The 21,289-nt window shown below is 38.5% G+C and overlaps 1 pseudogene; it reads right to left on the reverse strand.

Annotated features, from left to right (window-relative positions):
• Positions 1–645: 645 nt before the first annotated feature.
• LOC123951498 lies at positions 646–2,010 on the reverse strand (annotated as a pseudogene).
• Positions 2,011–21,289: the final 19,279 nt, after the last annotated feature.

Raw genomic sequence — 21,289 nt, forward strand, 5'->3', positions numbered from 1 at the left:
AAGAAAAAAGATGGAGGAAACTTAACACAAGATTTTTTAAAGATACACTAAAATAAAAATCTCTAAGAGAAATTGTCTTCCTTAGGACATGAGGGGGTGATGGATGGGATATAAAAGAACTGTATGTTTGTTGTCTATGACCTCTCTGGACACTTGCCTGAATTCCCACCTGCAAGTGAATGGAACAATAGGACTAAGATCCTTGAGGTGGGATTTTTTTTTTTTTTTTTTTTTTGTGGTGTATGTGGCAGTGCTCCTGGGTTTGGAGGGTATAAGAATGAGAAAGCAAATACAACAGGATGAGTAAAGAATGGAATGATCAAGATTAATGGGAGCTCTAACTAGATCCATTTTGCCATAATTCCTCCCCACCCACACCCCCAGGCCCTCAACAATCAAGGGAGACTTCAGGAATAAACCACACAGAATCAATCTGTGAAATGATATACCACACAGAACTGATTTGTTAAATATCGGCCCTCCCTCACCCTCAGCCTCCAGCAAACACCCTCAGAGTAGTCCAGGCAAGGAAGACCCAACTATTGGGAGAAACCCCTAACACTTTTCCAAGGCAGAATTCAAGCTAGGCTAGGTTCCTTCTTTTAAGGGTTTATGGGAAACTAGACATTGACATTTTTATTAGTATCAGAGATGTTCTTTTGGAGCAAATTCAGTTCCAGGAGCTGCATGATTGAATGCAGGGTGGGGATGAGGCAGGGTTCCACTAATTGCCCCAATTTCTTCCATTGTAGCAGCTTGGCCAAAGCGTTCAGTTGGTGGGGTCAATCGCAAGGTTCCCTCTGGCATAATGGTGACAGGTCCTGGAGGAGCCGTTCCAGCTGGCACTGGAGCAGGGGCGCGGTGACTGTTGTTGATGCCCACAGCACCTCCCATTGCCACCTGGCCCATCCGTGTCTCCTGTTCTCTTGCATCAGGGCACGTTCCCTTGATCCTTCTTGTTGTAGCTGCCTCATTTCTTGCTGTTGCTGCCACATCTCCTCCTCACAGCGCCTGCGCTCCTCCTCCCGTCTAAGCTCCAGTTGCTTCCGTTTTTGTCTTTCTTGGTTGTGCAGCGCTTCCATCCTCCGAAGTTCTTGATGCTTCATCAAATCCTGTCTCATTAGCATGAGCTGGTGTCACGGTGGGCAGCCTCTATCTCCAGCTTCTCACAAGTTCCTTGATGTTGTGGTCCACTCGGTCCTGCTGCTGCTTCTCCGTCTCAGTGAGTGCGTTCCAGCATGTGGCATACTCATACTCAGAGGTGCCAGGGTGTGCAGATTTGGGTGGCTGCTCTCACTCCTTGTGAAATGGCTGGTTCTTTATCACCAGCTTCTTGGGAAGTCCGTCTTCATCATTCAGCTGGTCCATGGGCTTCACAGTCACAGGCTGTGTAAATACGGTCAGCAGGAAGGAGCCTTCACTGCACCTGTCCAGAGCTTTCTGAGCAGCTGGCTTCCCTGAGAAGTTAAGTTCCTTCCCCTCAGGGCCTTTCTCGATCTCCACAGTGACTACAGCCCTTTCCACATGACCAAACATGGAAAAGGCTTCCTCCAGAAGTTCGTTGGAAACACATCAAGGAAGGTTTCGGACCGTACTGGGTGTGCTACGGCAGGCAGAGCACAAACTCAGCCACTTTCCACGGAGTGGCACGTTGTTCAGCTCTGCTTTCGAGATCTCCCCTAGTGTTCCTGTTTGCCAGTGGATAGAGCCAAAGCCCTTCTTATGAATGAAGACTCCGCCTGCCATCCCATATTTCTCAAAGAGTTTCCTCATCTCATCCTCAGTAAGGTCAGGGGGAAGACTGCCCACGAAGAGCTGGTTGTGTTGGGTGAAGGTCTTCTCTCCTGGTTTCCTAAAATTCTTCAGGTTAATAGTCAAGTGTTCATTTTGGCTGCTGGCTTGTTGTCCATTTGCAGGTACTGATGGTGGTGGTGGCTGCTGCTGTTGCTGCTGGTGGTGATGCTGACGATGCTTCCTTGGAGTATGGTTTTGGTTCTCTGAGTTAAAGATTTTGTTGCATTTTTGCACTCCTCTACAGACTGTTCTCTCTGCAGAGTAACAGCAATGCTACATGACCTCTACTATCTTAAGCTGAATTTTCTCATTTCCATGTTTACTAAAAATAGATCACGTGGTTTGTAACCAGAATGTAATTTTTAAAATTTTAATTCCAGTGTAGTTGACACACAGTGATATATTAGTCTCAGGTGTGCAATATAGTGATTCAGTAATTCCATATATTACACAGTGCTCATCAAGATAAGTGTACTCTTAATCCCCATCACCTACTTCACTCGTCTCCCCATCCACCTCCTCTCCGGTAACCATCTGTTTGTTCTCTACAGTTGAAAGTCTGTTTTTTTGGTTTGTCTCTTTTTGGTTGCTGTTCATTTGTTTTGTTTAATTCCACGTATGAGTGAAGTCATTATGGTATTTGTCTTTGTCTGACTGGCTTATTTCACTTAGCATTATGCTCTCTAGCTTCATCCGTATTGTTGCAAATGGCAAGACTTCATTCTTCTTTATGGCTGAAGACTATTTCATCATATATATGTATATTTCTATATACTATATCTTTTTTTTTAAGATTTTATTTATTTATTTTTTAGAGAGAGAGAGAGAGACAAGAGAGAAGGAACACAACCCAGAGGAGAGGGAGAGAGAGAAGCAGGCTTCCTGCTGAGCATGGAGCCTGATGTGGAGCTCGATCCCAGGATCCTAGGATCATGACCTGAGTCCAAGGCAGATATTTAGTCGACTGAGCCACTCAGGTGTCCTGAGTTTTTGTATTCTTTGTGTAAATACCCAGTAGTGCGATTATTGGGGAGGAGTGTGGGGGTTGAGTTGTATCAGGTTTTTGTTTTTTTTTTTTAAACAATTTTATTTATTTACTTGAGAGACAGAGAGTGAGAGAGAGCACAAGTGGGGAAGGAGGGACGGGGGAAAGGGAGAGGCAGACTTCCTGCTGAGCAGGGAACACACCTGCAGGCTCAATCCCAGGATCCTGGGATCACAACCTAAGCAGAAGGCAGCTCTTAATGACTGAACCACCCAGGCACCCCTATCAGTTCTTTATATGTTTTGGATGCTAATGCTTTATTGGATATATCATTTGCAAATATCTTCTCCCATTCAGTAGGTTGTCTTTTAGTTTTGTTGATTGTTCCCTTTGCTGTGCCGAAGTTTTTTATTTTGATGTATTCCCAGTAGTTTATTTTTACTTCTGTTTGTTTCCCTTGCCTCAGGAGACATATCTAGAAAAATGTTGTTATGGCCAGTGTCAGAGAAATTACTGCCTGTGCTCTTTTCTAGGATTTTTCTGGTTCTTAATCCATTTTTTAAAAATATTTTTTATTTATTTATTTGACAGACAGAGATCACAAGTAGGCAGAGAAGCAGGCAGAGAGAGAGGAGGAAGCAGGCTCCCTGCTGAGCAGAGAGCCCGATGCGGGGCTCGATCCCAGGACCCTGGGATCATGACCTGAGCCGAAGGCAGAGGCTTTAACCCACTGAGCCACCCAGGCGCCCCTCTTAATCCATTTTTTAGCTTATTTTTGTCTATGGTGTAAGAAAGTGGTCCAGTTTATTCTGTGGCACATAGCTATGCAGTTTTCCCAACATCATTTGTTGAAGAGAATATTTTTTTCTCACTGCATATTCTTGTGATTATTGGATTATGGAGTAGCTCTATTTTTAATTTTTTGAGGAGCCTCCATATTGTTTTCCACATTGGTTGCACCAGTTTATATTACCACCAACAGTGCAAGAGGGTTCCTTTTAATCCACATCCTCATTAACACTTGTTTCTTGTGTTTTTGGTTTTAGCCACTCTGATAGGTGTGAGGTAAAATCTCATTGTGGTTTTGATTTGTATTTCCCTGATAATGAGTGATGTTGAGCATATTTTTATGTGTCTATTGGCCATCTGTATTTCTTTTTTGGGGAGAAATGTCTGTTCATGTCTTCTGCCCATTTTGTAATTGGTTTGTTTTTTGGGTGTTGAGTTACATAGCTGAGATCTACTCCCCAAATTTCACATTAGGTTGGTCAGTGATGAAATTCCCAGATCAATTTTTTTCTTTAATTTAATTTTTTTCAGTGTTCCAAAATTCATTGTTTATGTACCACACCCAGTGTTCCACGCAATATGTGCCCTACATTATACCTACCACCAGGCTCACCCTACCCCCCCAGAACCCCTCAGTTTGTTTCTCAGAGTCCACAGTCTCTCATGGTTTGTCTCCCCCTCCAATTTTCCCCAAATCACTTCTCTTCTCCATCTCCCAATGTCTTCCATATTATTCCGTATGCTAAGAAGTATTGAAAAAGAAAAACAAAATTGGGGTTATCACATTGCCTGATTTCAAGCTTTACTACAAAGCTGTGATCACCAAGATAGCATGGTACTGGCACAAAAACAGGCACATAGACCAGTGGAACAGAGTAGAGAGCCCAGATATGGACCCTCAATTCTATGGTCAAATAATGTTTGACAAAGCAGGAAAAAATATACACTGGATAAAAGACAGTCTCTTCAATAAATGGTGCTGGGAAAATTGGGCAGCTATGTATAGAATAATGAAACTTGACCATTCTCTTACACCATACACAAAGATAAACTTGAAATGGATAAAAGACCTCAACATGAGGCAGGTATCTATCAAAATCCTAGAGGAGAACATAGGCAGTAACCTCTTCAACATTGGCCAAAGCCACTTCTTTCAAGACATGTCTCCAAAGGCAAAGGAAACAAAAGCAAAAGTGAACTTTTGGGACTTCATCAAGATCAAAAGCTTCTGCACAGCAAGGAAACAGTCAACAAAACAGAGACAACCCACGGGATAGGAGAAAATATACCATACTGTTTTGATTACTCTAGCTTTGTGATATAGTTTGAAATCAGGAAATGTGATACCTCCAGGTTTATTCTTAAGATTACTTTGGCTGTTCAGAGTCTTGTGGTTCCACACAAATTTTAGGATTATTTTTTCTATATCTGTGGAAAATGCCATTGGAATTTTGATAGAGATTTCATTGAATCTATAGATTGCTTTGGATAATATGGGCATTTATCAATCCGTGAACCTAGAATATCATTCTATTTATTTATGTCTTCAATTTCTTTCATTAGTGTCATAGTTTTGAGTGTATAGGTCTTTCAGTTCCTTGTTTAAGTTTATTCCTGTTTTATTATTGTTGATGCTTTGTAAATGGAATTGTTTTCTTTTTTTTTTTTATTTATTTTTTCAGCGTAACAGTATTCATTCTTTTTGCACAACACCCAGTGCTCCATGCAAAACGTGCCCTCCCCATTACCCACCACCTGTTCCCCCAACCTCCCACCCCTGACCCTTCAAAACCCTCAGGTTGTTTTTCAGAGTCCATAGTCTCTTATGGTTCACCTCCCCTTCCAATTTTTTTTTTTTTTAATAAACATATAATGTATTTTTATCCCCAGGGGTACAGGTCTGTGAATCGCCAGGTTTACACACTTCACAGCACTCACAATAGCACTTACCCTCCCCAATGTCCATAGCCCCCTCCCCCTTGGAGAAGCAACGTGGGGGGGGTAGGGGGATAGGAGAAGAATAAATGAAACAAGATGGGATTGGGAGGGAGACAAACCATAAATGACTCTTAATCTCACAAAACAAACTGGGGGTTGCTGGGGGGAGGTGGAATTGTTTTCTTAATTTCTCTTTCTGATAGTTCATTATCAAAACATTATATTTTCTTTTTTTATTTTTAAATTTTTTAAAATTTATTTTTTATTAACATATACTGTATTATTAGTTTCAGAGGTAGAAATTAGTGATTCATCAGTTGCATACAACACCTAGTGCTCATTACTTCAAGTGCCCTCCTTAATGCCCATCTCCCAATTACCTCATCCCCCCACCCACCTCCCCTCCAGCAACTCTCAGTCTTTTTCCTAGAGTTCAGTATCTGTTATGGTTTGCCTCCCTCTCTATTTTTGTCTTATTTTATTTTTCCTTCCCTTTCTCTATGTTTATCTGTTTTATTTCTTAAATTCCACATATAAGTGAAATCATATGGTATTTGTTTCTCGACTGACTTATTTTGCTTAGCATAATATCCTCTGGTTCCATCCATGTCATTGCAAATGGCAAGATTTCATTCTTTTTGGTGACTGAGTAATATTCCATTATATATATGCCACATCTTTATCTATTCATCTGTTGACGGACATCTGGGCTCTTTCCATATTTTGGCTACTTGGACATTCTGCTATAAACATTAGGGTGCATGTACCACTTCAAATTACAATGACAAAACAGATTATATTTTAATTCCTGTTTTATTTACCTTTTTGCAACCATTTTTATATATTCTCATTTTTAAACTTCTTCTGAATCACATTGTTTTAAATGTGTTCTTATAAATAATATATAATTTTAAAAACTATCAAATATGAATTTTTCATTTTAGCCAATGAATTTATACTATATTTATTTTTTCATTGTCTTCTTTTTTCCAAAGTTTAATTTAAATTCTAGTTAGTTAACATGTGGTGTAATATTGGCTTCAGGAGTAGAATTTAGTGATTCATCACTTATACGTTGTATTATTGATATAACAAATATATTGTGTTTTATTTATTGTTATTTTATGTTAAGTTGTTAATGCTTTCCCCATAGTCTTTCTTTTGCTGCATGGATTTTTTTTTTGATGTGTGTGTGTTTGTTTTTTTTTAAATTTGGACAATTGTTGTTTATTTTTAAAACTCTATATACATTTATAACTTTATATATTACATTTACTCTTTTATTTTAAAATTTAGCAACTTTAGACAATAGTATTCTTTGTAGTAGGAAATAAGAAAAACAGCAGTTCACACGTTCTTTTAGCTCTTTTCTTATGTTCCACTTCAGTCACTTTTGGTAGTTTAGTAGTATTTAAAAATATAAATCTTCATTTATCACAATAAGAATATTTTTATTCACTAAGAAAAATGCTAAAAGTGTAAAACTTGTATTTATTCCCATGTACCTTCCAAATTGTTACTTAGTATTTTATAAGTGCCCAAATTTAAAGCCTTAATTTTCTGCAATCATATTTCCATAGTTGTTTGTCTTAGTTCTATATTTGAGTAGATTCAGTGCTTATAACAAAATATTTGACCCCAGAAGTTATTTAGAATTGTTTTAAGTTTGCCTTGTGGCTGTAGCTTTTTGTTTTTATTAATTTCTAACATATTTGCTTTGTGGTTAGAAAACATGGTCTTACTGTTTTATTAATTTCCAACATATTTGCATTGTGGTTAGAAAACATGGTCTTAATGTTTTATTAATTTCCAACATATTTGCATTGTGGTTAGAAATCATGGTCTGAATGATAATAGTTAAGTTTCTTGAGCCTTATTTTTGGCCTGTGGTCAATATTTTGTTTCTCATGTACTGGACAAAATATGTGTCCTTTATTTTTTTAGGTGGAGGGTTCTAGTTTTTTTCTTCAGCAGACTCTGAATATATTATTTTACTGTTCTTTAGCAACGATGGATGCTAGCATAGTGACTGTTGGTCTGTCCATCAGTCCTTGCTTTCCAGCTGTTGTACAAATGTAAGGTCTTAAATTGTGAATGTTTCCTTCAAAATTCTCCAGTTTCATTACAATATTTCTAGGTATGAATTTTATACAGTCTGCTTGGTTTTGATATTTTTAAAATATGAGACTTGGTATTTTTTATTAGTTCTGAAAATTGCTAGCCATTACTTCTTTATAGTTCCCTTTCTTTGTCTTCCCTCATATCTTTTCTTAGACTCCAATTAGACCATCTTATTTGAACTTTCTTATCTCTTAAATTTCTTTTATATTTTTCATATTCCTGCCTCTTTGTGTTGCATTATGGTAACCTTAAAGCTCTATTTTCTGGTTCTTCAGTTTGCTTTCAACTGTACTTAACATGCATTTAACCTATCCACTGAGGTAGTATTAGTAGTAGTAGTAGCAGCAATAAATGTAAGTTAGTAGTTCTTAGATTAGGTGGTGAATTTCCAAGTGTTCATTATATTTTTAACATAGAACAAAATTTAAAAAGACCATTCTTGGCAAATGATTCTAATGCATCATGATTTAAGGGTTATGATTAAGCCAACTCTGTATACCTAATTCCCAATAAAAATAATAAAAGTTTCAAATTACCTCAGATGTTTTATTTTTGGGGATATTTTATTTTTATTATTTTCTATTGTAGTTGACATACAGTATTATGTTAGTTTCAGGTGTACAACATACTGATTTGATAATTCTGTATATTACCCAGAGTTCATCATGATAAGTGTAGTTATCATCTGTCACTTTACAAAGTTATTTCAGTGTTATTAAGTATACCTGTATGCTGCACTTTTCATCCTTGTGACTCATTTATTTTATAACTGGAAGTTTGTACATCTTAATCCCCTTCACCTAATCTGCCCATCCACCCACCCTTTCTCTTGTGGCAGTTGGAAGTTTTAAATAATTGTTTTTCTCATTCTAAAAGAATTTGTTTTCTATTTTAAAATATTCTCCACCTAGTAATTTGATATTATATATCTTAATTTCAATATCTGAAGCCTTTAGTTTCCTGAATCTTTTTTTTTTTTGAGATTTATTTATTTTTATTGGGGGGGGAGGGGCAGAGGACAAGGAAGGGAGAATTTCAAGCAGAAAGCCCCACTGCATGTGGAGCCCCATCTGGGGTGGGGCTCAATCTCAGGACCCTGAGTTCATGACCTGAGCCAAAACTAAGATTTGGATGCTTAACTAAGCCATCCAGGCGCCCCTTTGTTGTTTGTTTTTAATGCAATTAAAACAATGTGTCTTGTAACTAAAAAGGAAAATATAGATGAGTTGGATCACATTAAAATCAAGAACTTTAATTTATCAAGAAAAGCCATTAAGGGGCGTCTGGGTAGCTCAGTCAGTTTAGTGTCTGCTTTCGGCTCAGGTTATGATCTGGGGGTCCTGGAATAGAAACCCACATTGGGCTCCCTAATCAGTGAGGAGTCTGCTTCTCCCTCTCCCCAACCCCCTGCCCATTCTCTCTCTCTCTCAAATAAATAATTAATCTAAAACAAATCCATTAATAAATTAAAAGTAAATATTTAGAAAGATTTTTACACCCATATATCTGTTTAAAGACATATCTAGAGTAAGGGGAAAGAAAGCACCTCTAAATCAGTAAGAAAATTACAAACCATTAGATAATTGGGCAAAGACCTTGAACAGGTACTTCACAAAAGAGGGTTTCCAAATGGTCAATAAGCCTGTAATAAGGTGCTCAACATCACTATGATGCTGGGAAATTAAAATTTAAATTAAACAATTAAGTATCAGTATACATTCGACACAATGGCTAAAATAAAAAAGATTGGCAATCCCAACTGTTTGTGAACATGGAATTCCTATATGCTGCAGCTGGGAGTATAAATTGATGCAACATTTTTGGAAAACAGTTTGGCAGTATCTACTGAAAATAAACATATGCATACCCTATGACCCAGAACTTCCACTCCCAACAGAAAAGTGTACATATGTGCACTAAAAAGGACATACAGAGAATCTTCGTAGTAGCATTATTCAGTGATAGCTCCAATAATCCATCAACTCTGAAATGGAGAGAGAAATTGTAGTATAGTCATCCATGTAGCTATGAAAATGAAGAACTGTGACACCACAGCAACATAGATTAATCTCATGACGTAATGCTGAAGGGGGAGAAGCCCGGCACTACAGTACATACTGTATATTCCATTTCTTTCTTCTTTTTCTTTTTTTTTTAAGATTTTACTTATTTATTTTGACAGAGACAGACAGAGATCACAAGTAGTAGGCAGAGAGGCAGGCGAGAGAGAGGAGGAAGCAGGCTCCCCCGCCAAGCAGAAAGCCAGATGCGGGGCTTGATCCCAGGACCCTGGGATCATGACCTGAGCTGAAGGCAGAGACTTTAACCCACTTAGCCCCTGTATATTCCATTTCAATAAAGTTTAAGAATGGGCAAAACTAAACTGTGGTGTTAGAAGTCTGTCGGTGACAGGGAAGAAAAAACAAAAGAACAGGCTTTTGAAATATTGGTAATGTTCTTTTTCTCAGTTTGGGTCTGTGTATATTTTAAATACTTATTGAGTAATTCGCTTATTACTTGTGTATGTTGCTATTCATATTTATATTTCAGTAGGAAGCTAAGTTGAAAAAAACAACCTGTATATTCTTGATAACTGTTTGATACTAACATATTTAATATTTGTGTTCAGTTTTTAAAATGGCTTAAATTGGCCTTTTTGGGCTATTTTCTGTTTAACATCTACTGTTTCCTAGGAAGTATACTAAATATTAAGCATTCATTATTTTAAATCTTCACAATAATCCTATAAGTTAGAAATTAGGTTCTTTTTTTTTTTAAGATTTCATTTATTTATTTGACAGAGATCACAGAGGGGAGGAGGGGAAGCAGGCTCCCTGCTGAGCAGAGAACCAGATGCGGGGCTGGATCCCAGGACTCTGAGATCATGACCTGAGCTGAAGGCAGAGGCTTAACCCATTGAGCGACCCAGGTGCCCCAAATTAGGTCCATTTTGTATATGAAGAATTGAACTCAGATAAACTAAGTTTTTGAACAAGATTACACAACTAGTAGTATATGCTGTCCTACCCTGACAATATTTAATTCTTGGGATGCTTCTACCTTCAGGACTGTATGAGCTCCTAGTTCTAGGTTGCTTTCTGCTTAAAGACAGAGCCGTCCAATCTTTACTAGGTATCTTAGAGTTCTGGTTTCCTCACTTTTGTGAAGCTACAGGTTAATTTTTAGAACAGAAGCAGTTTTCAAATTGGAGTCCTAGGCCTTGGAGACACATATAAATCATTTAACCTGGGTGTCTTCACTTACTACCTCTCATATAAATTACGTTTGACAAACAGAGCAGTGCTGATTTTTGTTTTTGTTTTTTAATTTCCTGAGCTTCTGGGCTCCTGTGAACAGAGGGAAAAGTCATAAACAGCCAGTATTAATACTATTTTACCTGAACATGTTTGCCTGAAGTGCTTTACAAATAAAATGCTTGGAAAGTCGTTATTAATACCTCTGTATCTGTCCTTGACCAAAAAATCCTGTCCAATCACTAGGCTTCTGAAGCTGTGACAAATACTCGCTACTGTTTGTCTTTTGATGCCTTGTACAAGGAGGCAAACTGCATAACACTCCAAAGGGATTCTCTTTCCGCTATGAAACATATTGTCTGACATTATATTAGATAGCTTGAAAATACTGTAACCATTGATGCACTGTTGTTGTTAAAGTATCTTAGAATCAATGAAAGAAATTAATAAACAGAAAACCCAGTCTTAAGAGAGATCTTCTCCTGGTTTTCTAGTTAAGAAAAAATAAATTAGCACTCTCAGCAGGGGGGGAAGCAGTAGATTGTGTGGAATTCTTTTGAATAAGAAGGACTTCACTCCCAATGTTAATTTAATTTGCATGCACTTCTGGAGAAGTCATTTATCACCTTACTATGCATATATCTTGGATAATATTTATGCTTCTATATAGGCTTTTAATAAAATAGACTACCATCACTGGAATACCAATTCAGAATTGGTTAATGAAGGAAACAGTTGAAGGAAAGTTTCGATAAGAATTTAGTATAATCCTTTCACATATCATTTAGGGATTATTTCATTGTTATGATCAAAGACTGAGAACAAGGGACGTCTAGTTGTATTTATGCTCTTCTAGTACTGTTTATGCTACTCTGAGCTCTTTGATTCACTCAAGGCAAGGGGACATCAGTATGCTGATTGCATTTTTAGTAGGCATGAATTTGAGGGAGCTCTGATAGCTTTAAAAGAAGGCTAAAGCTGATTTTTCTTGCAGATTTTGAGCAGTATTACTGATATCAGTTAAACTAGGTGTAAGTATTCTTAACCTCCTGAATGGATGTGCTGGGTAAATAGTTATATCAGAAAGTGAAAACCACTCCACCATCTTACCTTTGACTCTTTCATTTCTAACTGGGACTTGCTGTTGGGATACTTCTGTCTTTAGGGCTGTGTGAGCTCCTAGTTCTAGGTTGCTTTCTGCTTAAAGACAGAGCTGTCCAATCTTTTTTTTTTTTTTTTAAGATTTTATTCATTTGTTTGACAGACAGAGATCACAAGTAGGCAGGGAGGCAGGCAGAGAGGGAGGGGGTGGGGAAGCAGGCTCCCCGCTGAGCAGAGAGCCCGATGTGGGGCTCGATCCCAGGACCCTGATATCATAAACTGAGCCAAAGGCAGAGGCTTACCACTGAGCCACCCAGGCACCCCGAGCTGTCCAATCTTTACTAGGTATCTTAGTGTTCTGGTTTCCTCACTTGTGTAAATTGAGCCCCCTCTCCTTGCCATGATATCCTGAATAATAGATCAGACTGTCAAAATTACTTAATATTTCTTTTTTAAAATTAATTAATTTTATTAATATATAATGTATTATTTGCCCCAGGGGTACAGGTCTGTGAATCATCAGGCTTACACACTTGACAGCCCTCAACCATATCACATAACTTCCCCAGTGTCCATAACCTAACCACCCTCTCCATACCTCTCCTCCTCCCAGCAACCATCTGTTTGTTTTGTGAGATTAAGAGTCTCTTATGGTTTGTCTCCCTCCTGATCCCATCTTGTTTCATTTTTTTCCTTCCCTACCCCCCAAACCCCCTACTCTGCCTCTCAAATTCCTCATATCGGGGAGGTCATATGATAATTATCTTTCTCTGATTGATTTGTTTTGCTCAGCATAATACCCTCTAGTTCCATCCACATCGTCACAAAGGGCAAGATTTCATTTCTTTTGATGGCTGCATAGTATTCCTATATATATATACACCACATCTTCTTTATCTTTTTATCTGTTGATGGACATCTAGGTTCTTTCCATAGTTTGGCTATTATGGACATTGTTGCTATTAACATTGGGGTGCACGTGCCCCTTCAGATCACTACATTTGTATCTTTAGGTAAATATCCAGTACTGTGATTGCTGGGTCATGGGGTAGCTCTATTTTCAACTTTTTGAGGAACCTCCATGCTGTTTTCCAGAGTGGCTGCACCAGCATGCACCCATCAACACTGTAGGAGGGTTCCCCTTTCTCTGCATCCTCTCCAACATCTGTCGTTTCCCGACTTCTTAATTTTAGCCATTCTGACTGGTGTGAGGTGGCATCTCTTTGTGGTTTGGTTTGTATTTCCCTGATGCCAAGTGATGTGGAGCCTTTTTTCATGTGTCTATTGGCCATCTGGATGTCTTCTTTGCAAGAAATGTCTGTTCATGTCCTCTGCCCATTTTTTGATTGGATTATTTGTTCTTTGGGTGTTGAGTTTGATAAGTTCTTGATAGATTTTGGATACTAGCCTTTTATCTGATATGTTGTTTGCAAATATCTTCTCCCATTCTGTCAGTTGTCTTTTGGTTTTGTTAACTGTTTCCTTTGCTGTGCAAAAGCTTTTGATCTTGTTGAAGTCCTGATAGTTTCATGTTTGCCCTTGCTTCCCTTGCCTTTGGCGATGTTCCTAGGAAGAAGTTGCTGCGGCTGAGATCGAAGAGGTTGCTACCTGTGTTCTCCTCAAGGATTTTGATGGATTCTTGTCTCACATTGAAGTCTTTTATCCATTTTGAGTCTATTTTTATGTGTGGTATAAGGAAATGGTTCAGTTTCATTCTTCTGCATGTGGCTTTCCAATTTTCCCAACACTATTTGTTGAAGAGGCTGTCTTTTTTCCATTGAACGTTCTTTCCTGCTTTGTCGAAGATTAGTTGACCACAGAGTTGAGGGTCTATTTCTGGGCTTTCTCTTCTGTTCCATTGACCTATGTGTCTGTTTATGTGCCAGTATCATATTGTCTTGATGATTACAGCTTTGTAATAGAGGTTGAAGTCTGGAATTGTGATGCCATGAACTTTGGCTTTCTTTTTCAACATTTCTCTGGCTATTTGTGATCTTTTCTGGTTCCATATAAATTTTAGGATTATTTGTTCCATTTCTTTGAAACAACCAAAAAAAAAGGAAAGTGTTTTATTTTTAAAGATTTTTATTTATTTATTTGATGGAGATCACAAGTAGGCAGAGAAGCAGGCAGAGAGAGAAGGGGAAGCAGGCTCCCTGCTGAGCAGAGAACCGGATGCGGGGCTCAATCCCAGGACCCTGAGATCATGACCTGAGCTGAAGGCAGAGGCTTAACCCACTGAGCCACGCAGGCGCCCCAAGGAAGGTATTTTTTATAGGGATTGCATTAAAGATGTAGGTTGCTTTAGGTAGCATAGACATTTTCATATTTGTTCTTCCAATCCATGAGCATGGAACACTTTCCCATTTCTTTGTATCTTCTTCAATTTCTTTCATGAGTACTTTATAGTTTTCTGAGTACAGATTCTTTGCCACTTTGGTTAGGTTTATTCCTAGGTATCTTATGGTTTTGGGTGCAACCAAAAATGGGATTGACTCCTTAATTTCTCTTTCTTCTGTCTTGTTGTTGGTGTAGAGAAATGCAACTGATTTCTGTGCATTGATTTTATATCCTGACACTTTACTGAACTGTACACGTTCTAGTAGTTTTGGAGTGGAGTCTTTTGGGTTTTCCACATAAAGTATCATATCATCTGCAAAGAGTGAGAGTTTGACTTCTTCTTTGGTGGTTTGGATGCCTTTAATTTTTTTTTTTTTGTTGTCTGATTGCTGAGGGTAGGACTTCTAGTACTATGTTGAAAGCAGTGATGATTGTGACATCCCTGCTATGTTCCTGATCTTAGTGGAAAAGCTCTGTTTTTCTCCATTGAGAATGATATTTGCTGTGGGTTTTTCATAGGTGGCTTTGATGATATTGAGGAATGTGCCCTCTATCCCTATACTTTGAAGAGTTTTGATCAAGAAAGGATGCTGTACTTTGTCAAATGCTTTTCCTGCATCTATTGAGAGTATCATATGGTTCTTGTTCTTTCTTTTATTAATGGCTTGTATCACATTGATTGATTTGCATATGTTGAACCAACCTTGCAGCCCAAGAATAAACCCCACTTAGTTGTGGTGAATAATCCTTTTAATGTAGTGTTGGATCCTTTTGGTTAGTATTTTGGTGAGAATTTTTGCATCTGTGTCCATCAAGAATATTGGTCTGTAATTCTCTTTTTTGATGGGGTCTTTGTCTGGTTTTGGGATCAAGGTAATGCTGGTCTCATATTTGGAAGTTTTCCTTCCATTTCTGTTTTTTGGAACAGTTTCAGGAAAAATAGGAATTAATTCTTCTTTAAATGTTTGGTAGAATTCCCCTGGAAAGCTGTCTGGCCCTGGGCTCTTGTTTGTTGGGAGATTTTGATGACGGCTTCAATGTCCTTACTGGTTATGGGTCTGTTCAGGTTTTCTGTTTCTTCCTGGTTCAGTTGCAGTAGTTTATAGGTCTCTAGGAATGCATCCATTTCTTTCAGATTGTCTAATTTGCTGGCGTATAGTTGCTCATAATATGTTCTTATAATTGTTTGTATTTCTTTGGTGTTGGTTGTGATCTCTCCTCTTTTGTTCATAATTTTATTTACTTTCTCTCTTTTTTTTTTAAGAAGTCTGGCCAGGGGTTTATCAATCTTATTAATTCTTTCAAAGAACCAGCTCGTAGTTTCATTGATTTGTTCTATTGGTTTTTTTTTTTCTTTTCTTTTTTTTCTATTTCATTGATTTCTGCTCTGATCTTTATTATTTCTCTTCTCCTGCTGGGTTTAGGCTTTCTTTGCTGTTCTTTCTTCAGCTCCTTTAGGTGTAGGGTTAGGTTGTATACTTGAGACCTTTCTTGTTTCTCGAGAAAGGCTTGTATTGCTGTATTTTTTCCTCTCAGGACTGCCTTTGCTGTGTCCCACAGATTTTGAACAGTTGTGTTTTCATTATCATTTGTTTCCATGAATTTTTTCAATTCTTCTTTAATTTCCTGGTTGACCCATTCATTCTTTAGTAGGATGCTCTTTAACCTCCATGTATTTGAGTTCTTTCCAAGTTTCCTCTTGTGATTGAGTTCCAGCTTCAGAGCATTGTGGTCTGAAAATATGCAGGGAATGTTCCCAATCTTTTGGTACCAGTTGAGATGTGATTTGTGACCCAGGATGTGATCTATTCTGGAGAATGTTCCATGTGCACTAGAGAAGAATGTGTATTCTGTTGCTTTGGGATGGAATGTTCTGAATATATCTGTGATTCTATCTGGTCCAGTGTGTCATTTAAAGCCTTTATTTCCTTGTTGATCTTTTGCTTGGATGATCTCTCCATTTCAGTGAGGGGGGTATTAACGTTCCCTACTGTTATTGTATTATTGTGAATGTGTTTCTTTGATTTTTCTTGATCACTGAACTTGGTCTTGCTGGGTGTTCTTGCTGATCTTCTGGGGGAGGGGCCTGTTGAAGTGATTCTCAAATGTCTTTGCCCCAGGTGGAATTGCACCACCCTTGCCAGGGGCCAGGTTAAGAAATCTGCTCGAATTTGCTCTGGGAAGTTTTGTTCCCTGAATGCTTTCTGTGGAGCTCTGGAGGATGTGAATGAAAATGGTGGCCTCCCAATCTCCAAGCCAGAGGAGCTGAGAGCTCAGGGCCCCTCTCCTCAGTGCGCCCTTAGAAAAAAGGGGTCAATCACTCCTGTTTCCCTGGTCTCTCCAGCCACGCTTTGGGCTCACCCGACCTGGGACCAAGCATTTCTGTCTCTGGCACGCAGCCCCATTTGGAGTCTCCAAACCCAACAGATTCTTGCCTTTAGAGGAGGAAGTTGAGTCTCCCTGGATCTGCCACTTGTGGGGTCCCTGCTCAAAGAGCAGTGGTCCGACTGTGCCGCAGATCACAGTTTAAGGTAACCCCGAGCTGAGAGCTCACTCCTCTACTCTGTCTCTGTAGTCAGCTTACCTGCTCTGATACCTGGGAGCTCTGCCACATTCAGATACCCCTGATCTTTCATTGACTGCATAGGTCCTGAGACCACACTGTCCCTGCAAGGGCTCCACCCCCACTTATCCTCTGGGGGCAATATCCCTCAGTGGAGCACACTTCTAAAAGTTCTGATTTTGTGCTCCACTGCTCTGCCGCTTGCCAGGAGCTGGTCTCTCCCCCCATGGTCTATCTTCTTGTCGCTTCAGATTCACTTCTCCACATGTCCTACCTTTCAGAAAGTGGTCGATTTTCCATTCCTAGAATTGCTGCTCCTCTTCTCTTGGATCTCCTGTTGAGTTTGTAGGTGTTTGGAGTGGTTTGATAACTATCTAGCTGAACTCCTGTGACCTGATGTCATTTCAGTCTGCTACTCCTCCGCCATCTGGCCTCTCCTAGTACTTCATATTTCATAGGAAAAAGGTGAAGACCAGATATTTGAAAAGCAAAGGGATTGCAGATTTTACTAGATAAGGAAACACCAGACGGTAAAGAGGGCTGCGGCTGTGCTACTAGCTGCACAGTGTAACAGTCAAGAGGGACTTGGACTGTCTGGGTGCCTCCACTTGCTGTGAGACTTTGGAGAAGTTACTTAACAACTCTTGAATCCTCAGTGTTATTGACTATAAGTTAAGAGTAACACTTGATTCTTAGTGGTGATGAATGGATGAGAAGCAACCCTAGGGATACAATGATTACTATTTATATTAATTATAATTATAATGTTTATGTAAATTTATATAAGCATAATTATATATGCATTATATCCATATTTATATTATTATATAGAGAGTTATATAATATGAACTTGTATAAGCTGAAATATATAATTATATTTTTAAGTATATTAATAATTGATACATGAATAAATGTGCATTGTATTATTTTATTTATTCCATTTAATATGTATTTATCATATGTAAATATTTATGAGTATGTATAACTATAATTAGAGTTATTATATTTATCATAATTATAGTGCATGGCATGTTTTAAATACCTAATAGATAATTAAATTTTTAAAAGTTGGGCACTACTTTAGGTTTTGTGTTTTTTTTTAAGATTTTTATTTTTATATTTGACAGAGAGCAAGATAGCGAGAAAGGGAATACAAGCAGGGTGGGTGAGAGGGAGAAGGAGGCTTCCTGCGGAGCAGGGAGCCTGATATGGGGCTCCATCCCAGGACCATGGGATCCTGACCTGAGCCGAAGGCAGATGCTTAACAACTGAGCCACCCAGATGCCCCAGTCTGTTTTTAGTACCTATACCCTCCTCCTTCATCTGAGAAAGCACAAGATTTGGGCACATAATTTGGGCATAGCCTATCAGAATGTCCCAAATTGTTGTATCATTTAAGTTGAGCAAGTCACTGAGCTGGATCAATTACTTTAGGCCTTTTTGATCTTCCTTAGCTAAAACAGTTGCTTAATATAGCAGTTGTAGTCATTCATTTATTTAGATCATAATGCAAATAAAAATAAATAGTAAATAAAAATGAAGAAATTTAGGGGCGCCTGGGTGGCTTAGTGGGTTAAAGCCTCTGCCTTAGGCTCAGGTCATGATCCCAGGATCCTGGGATCGAGCCCCGCCTCAGGCTCTCTGCTTGGCAGGGAGCCTGCTTCCTCCTCTCTCTCTCTATCTGCCTCTCTGCCTGCTTGTGATCTCTGTCTGTCAAATAAATAAATAAAATCTTTTAAAAAAATGAAGAAATTTATCACATTTTATAGGTTAAAGAGGGAAAGAATGGGAAAATGGGTTGAGTATTAAGTAAACATTACTTTCTAATGGAACTAATGTGTATATGAGCCCATATATTTCCTTTTGTTTTATTCCCTAAGCTGGTTTGAGTAAGAATTCTGTCACTCACAATAAGAAGAGTCCTGACCAATCTTAAGAAATAATAAATTTAGTCCATGTCTGGAGACACTGTACAGTGGGTTTTGGGAGAAGTCCCCAGGGCTGCTTATCCATAAATGTTGTACAAATCAAAATGAGGCCAGATTAGGACCCTTAATAAAGCCATAACATGAAGGTTATTTTGGGCAAACCGGACTTTCTTTGGGGTTTTAAGAATTTTTACAAGTCAGATTTGGGAAATTTCAAATGCCTGGATGCTGGGATAATTGATATTCAAAGTTAGAGTCTGCAGGGGCATCAGGGTAGCTCAGTCAGTTAAGTGTCTGATTCTTGGTTTCAGCTCAGGCTGTGATCTTAGGGTCCTGAGATCGAGCCCCACGTCAGGTTCCACACTGAGCACTAAGTGTGGAGCCTGCTTAAGATTCTCTCTCTACCCTCTCCTCTCCCTGCACTCACTCTCTCAAATAAATAAATGCATCTTTTAAAAAAAAAGTTAGAGTCTGCAACTTCTTCCTTCTATTAGAGAAAGCTGCTTCCTGAATACTTGCTGCAGCCTGCAGGTTTCAGAGCAAATGTCCTTCTTCATGTAATCATGGAACTAAGCATTTTAGTTAGAATCCCTTATGTGTGTGACAAAAGCTTATATAATTCTGTCTCTCAATTAACTAGAACGTATTGTTTGGCAACTACTTAAATTTAAATCTTACTCATTTTTTTGCATGTCACATCTAAAGTTTTAAATGGAAATATAAATTCTGATTTTTAAAAATTTAGCAGCAAAATAGTTTGAAATGATGAACTGATCGACTTATGTGAAGAATTTTAGGCCTGAATTTTCCTTATGTTTGCTTTCACCCAATGGTGATCGTTTTCACCCAAACAGCTTTCAGTACTTGCTTGTAAAAACAATGCTCCAAAAAATCTGATGTCCTAATGATAATGAGATTGGCCAGTGACATTTAATTGTATCTTTATCCTTTATCTCGTTGTCTGTCACACCCATTTCATTAGTCATTCCAGTATCTGATCCACTCGTGTTTTCTATCCAGAACAGAAAATCACTTATATATTCGAAAACTCTGTAAGTAGCTGTGGACTCTGGGATCTCTGCTGCCATTTGAATAAATAATGCTTTTTGAATAAAAGGATTGTGCAATTTAAAGGTTACATTATAACAACTCACTTTAGTCTTTAACATGACCAGCCATCAGAGGTGGAGTTAGCAGTGAGATTTGGATAAGAAAGATTGACAATTCTGATTTTCTGTGCACCTTGGCAACAGTTCCTGAGGACGGTGTGAACGAAACTCTAAGTCTAAATAGCCCATAGGATAATACACTCTCTAGCATGCTGAGAAATAGAGAGTGAAGAAAATTAAAGCTCCAATGGTCTTGTATAAGGATTTCATAAATTATGTTCTAATACAAAAATGAGTTTGAAAATAACTGTCATACCATTTTTTAGACTTGTACTAGGTTTAGAACTAAAACCTAGTACAAAACCCCAAAATTATGTAGGTATTGACACTTATACAACATAGTTAAATATGAATGAATCTAACTTTAATTGTTAACTACTTATGTTTTGAGTGAATATTACTTACTACTTGCCATCCATTGGGCTTAGTGCTTTACAGATATTAGCTCATTCAGTTCTCACAACAGCCCCAATGTGATAGCTATTCTGAGGTCCATTTTATAGATAAGAAGCAGAGGCATATAGAGATTGAGGAACTTGCCAACTCTTGCCCAGTGGAGGATGTTGGGTGACAGTTTTGTCGAGCCTGGACTTTCCTTGACAGTGCTGTTCCAGGGAAGTATTAAGTGTGTTTGCTTATCTTCTCTACAGATACTCATGTTATTTATCACTTCCCACAACTAAACACAAGTTTTTTTTTAATTGTTCAGTTCACACACTCATCGTATTTAGCTTTTTAAAAACTTTTTACTTTAAATAACTATGGCATGTTAGGGTTCTCCAGAAAAACAGAACCAGGAAGAGGATATAAATATATATGTGATTATGGAGGCTGAGAAGTTCCACAAACTGCTATCTGCAAGCTGGAGACCCAGGAAAGCCAGTGCTATAGTTCAAGAACTGGAGGGTCAGTAGTGTAAATCCTGATCCAAGGACAGGAGACTACTCATATTCCAGCACAGCCAGTCAGGCAGAGAGAGTGGGCTCCTCTTTTCGTTACTTTTCTGTTCTATTCAGTCCCTCAATGGATTGGATGATGCCCACTGGCATTAAGGAGGACAGTCTCCTGAACCCACTACTCCAAATGTTAATCTCATCAAGAAATACCCTTAACAGACACACCCAGAAGTAATGTTTAATCTGAGCACCTATGTCCCAGTCAAGTTGATAAATAAAATTAACCATTATATAGAGATATACACAAGGGCACCTGGGTGGCTCAGTTGTTAAGTGTCCTTCAGCTCAGGTCATGATCCCAGGGTCCTGGGATTGAGCCTCACAACCGGCTCCCTGCTTGGTGGGAAACCT

The sequence above is a fragment of the Meles meles genome, chromosome 10, assembly GCF_922984935.1.
Source record: "Meles meles chromosome 10, mMelMel3.1 paternal haplotype, whole genome shotgun sequence".
NCBI classification, from domain to species: domain Eukaryota; kingdom Metazoa; phylum Chordata; class Mammalia; order Carnivora; family Mustelidae; genus Meles; species Meles meles.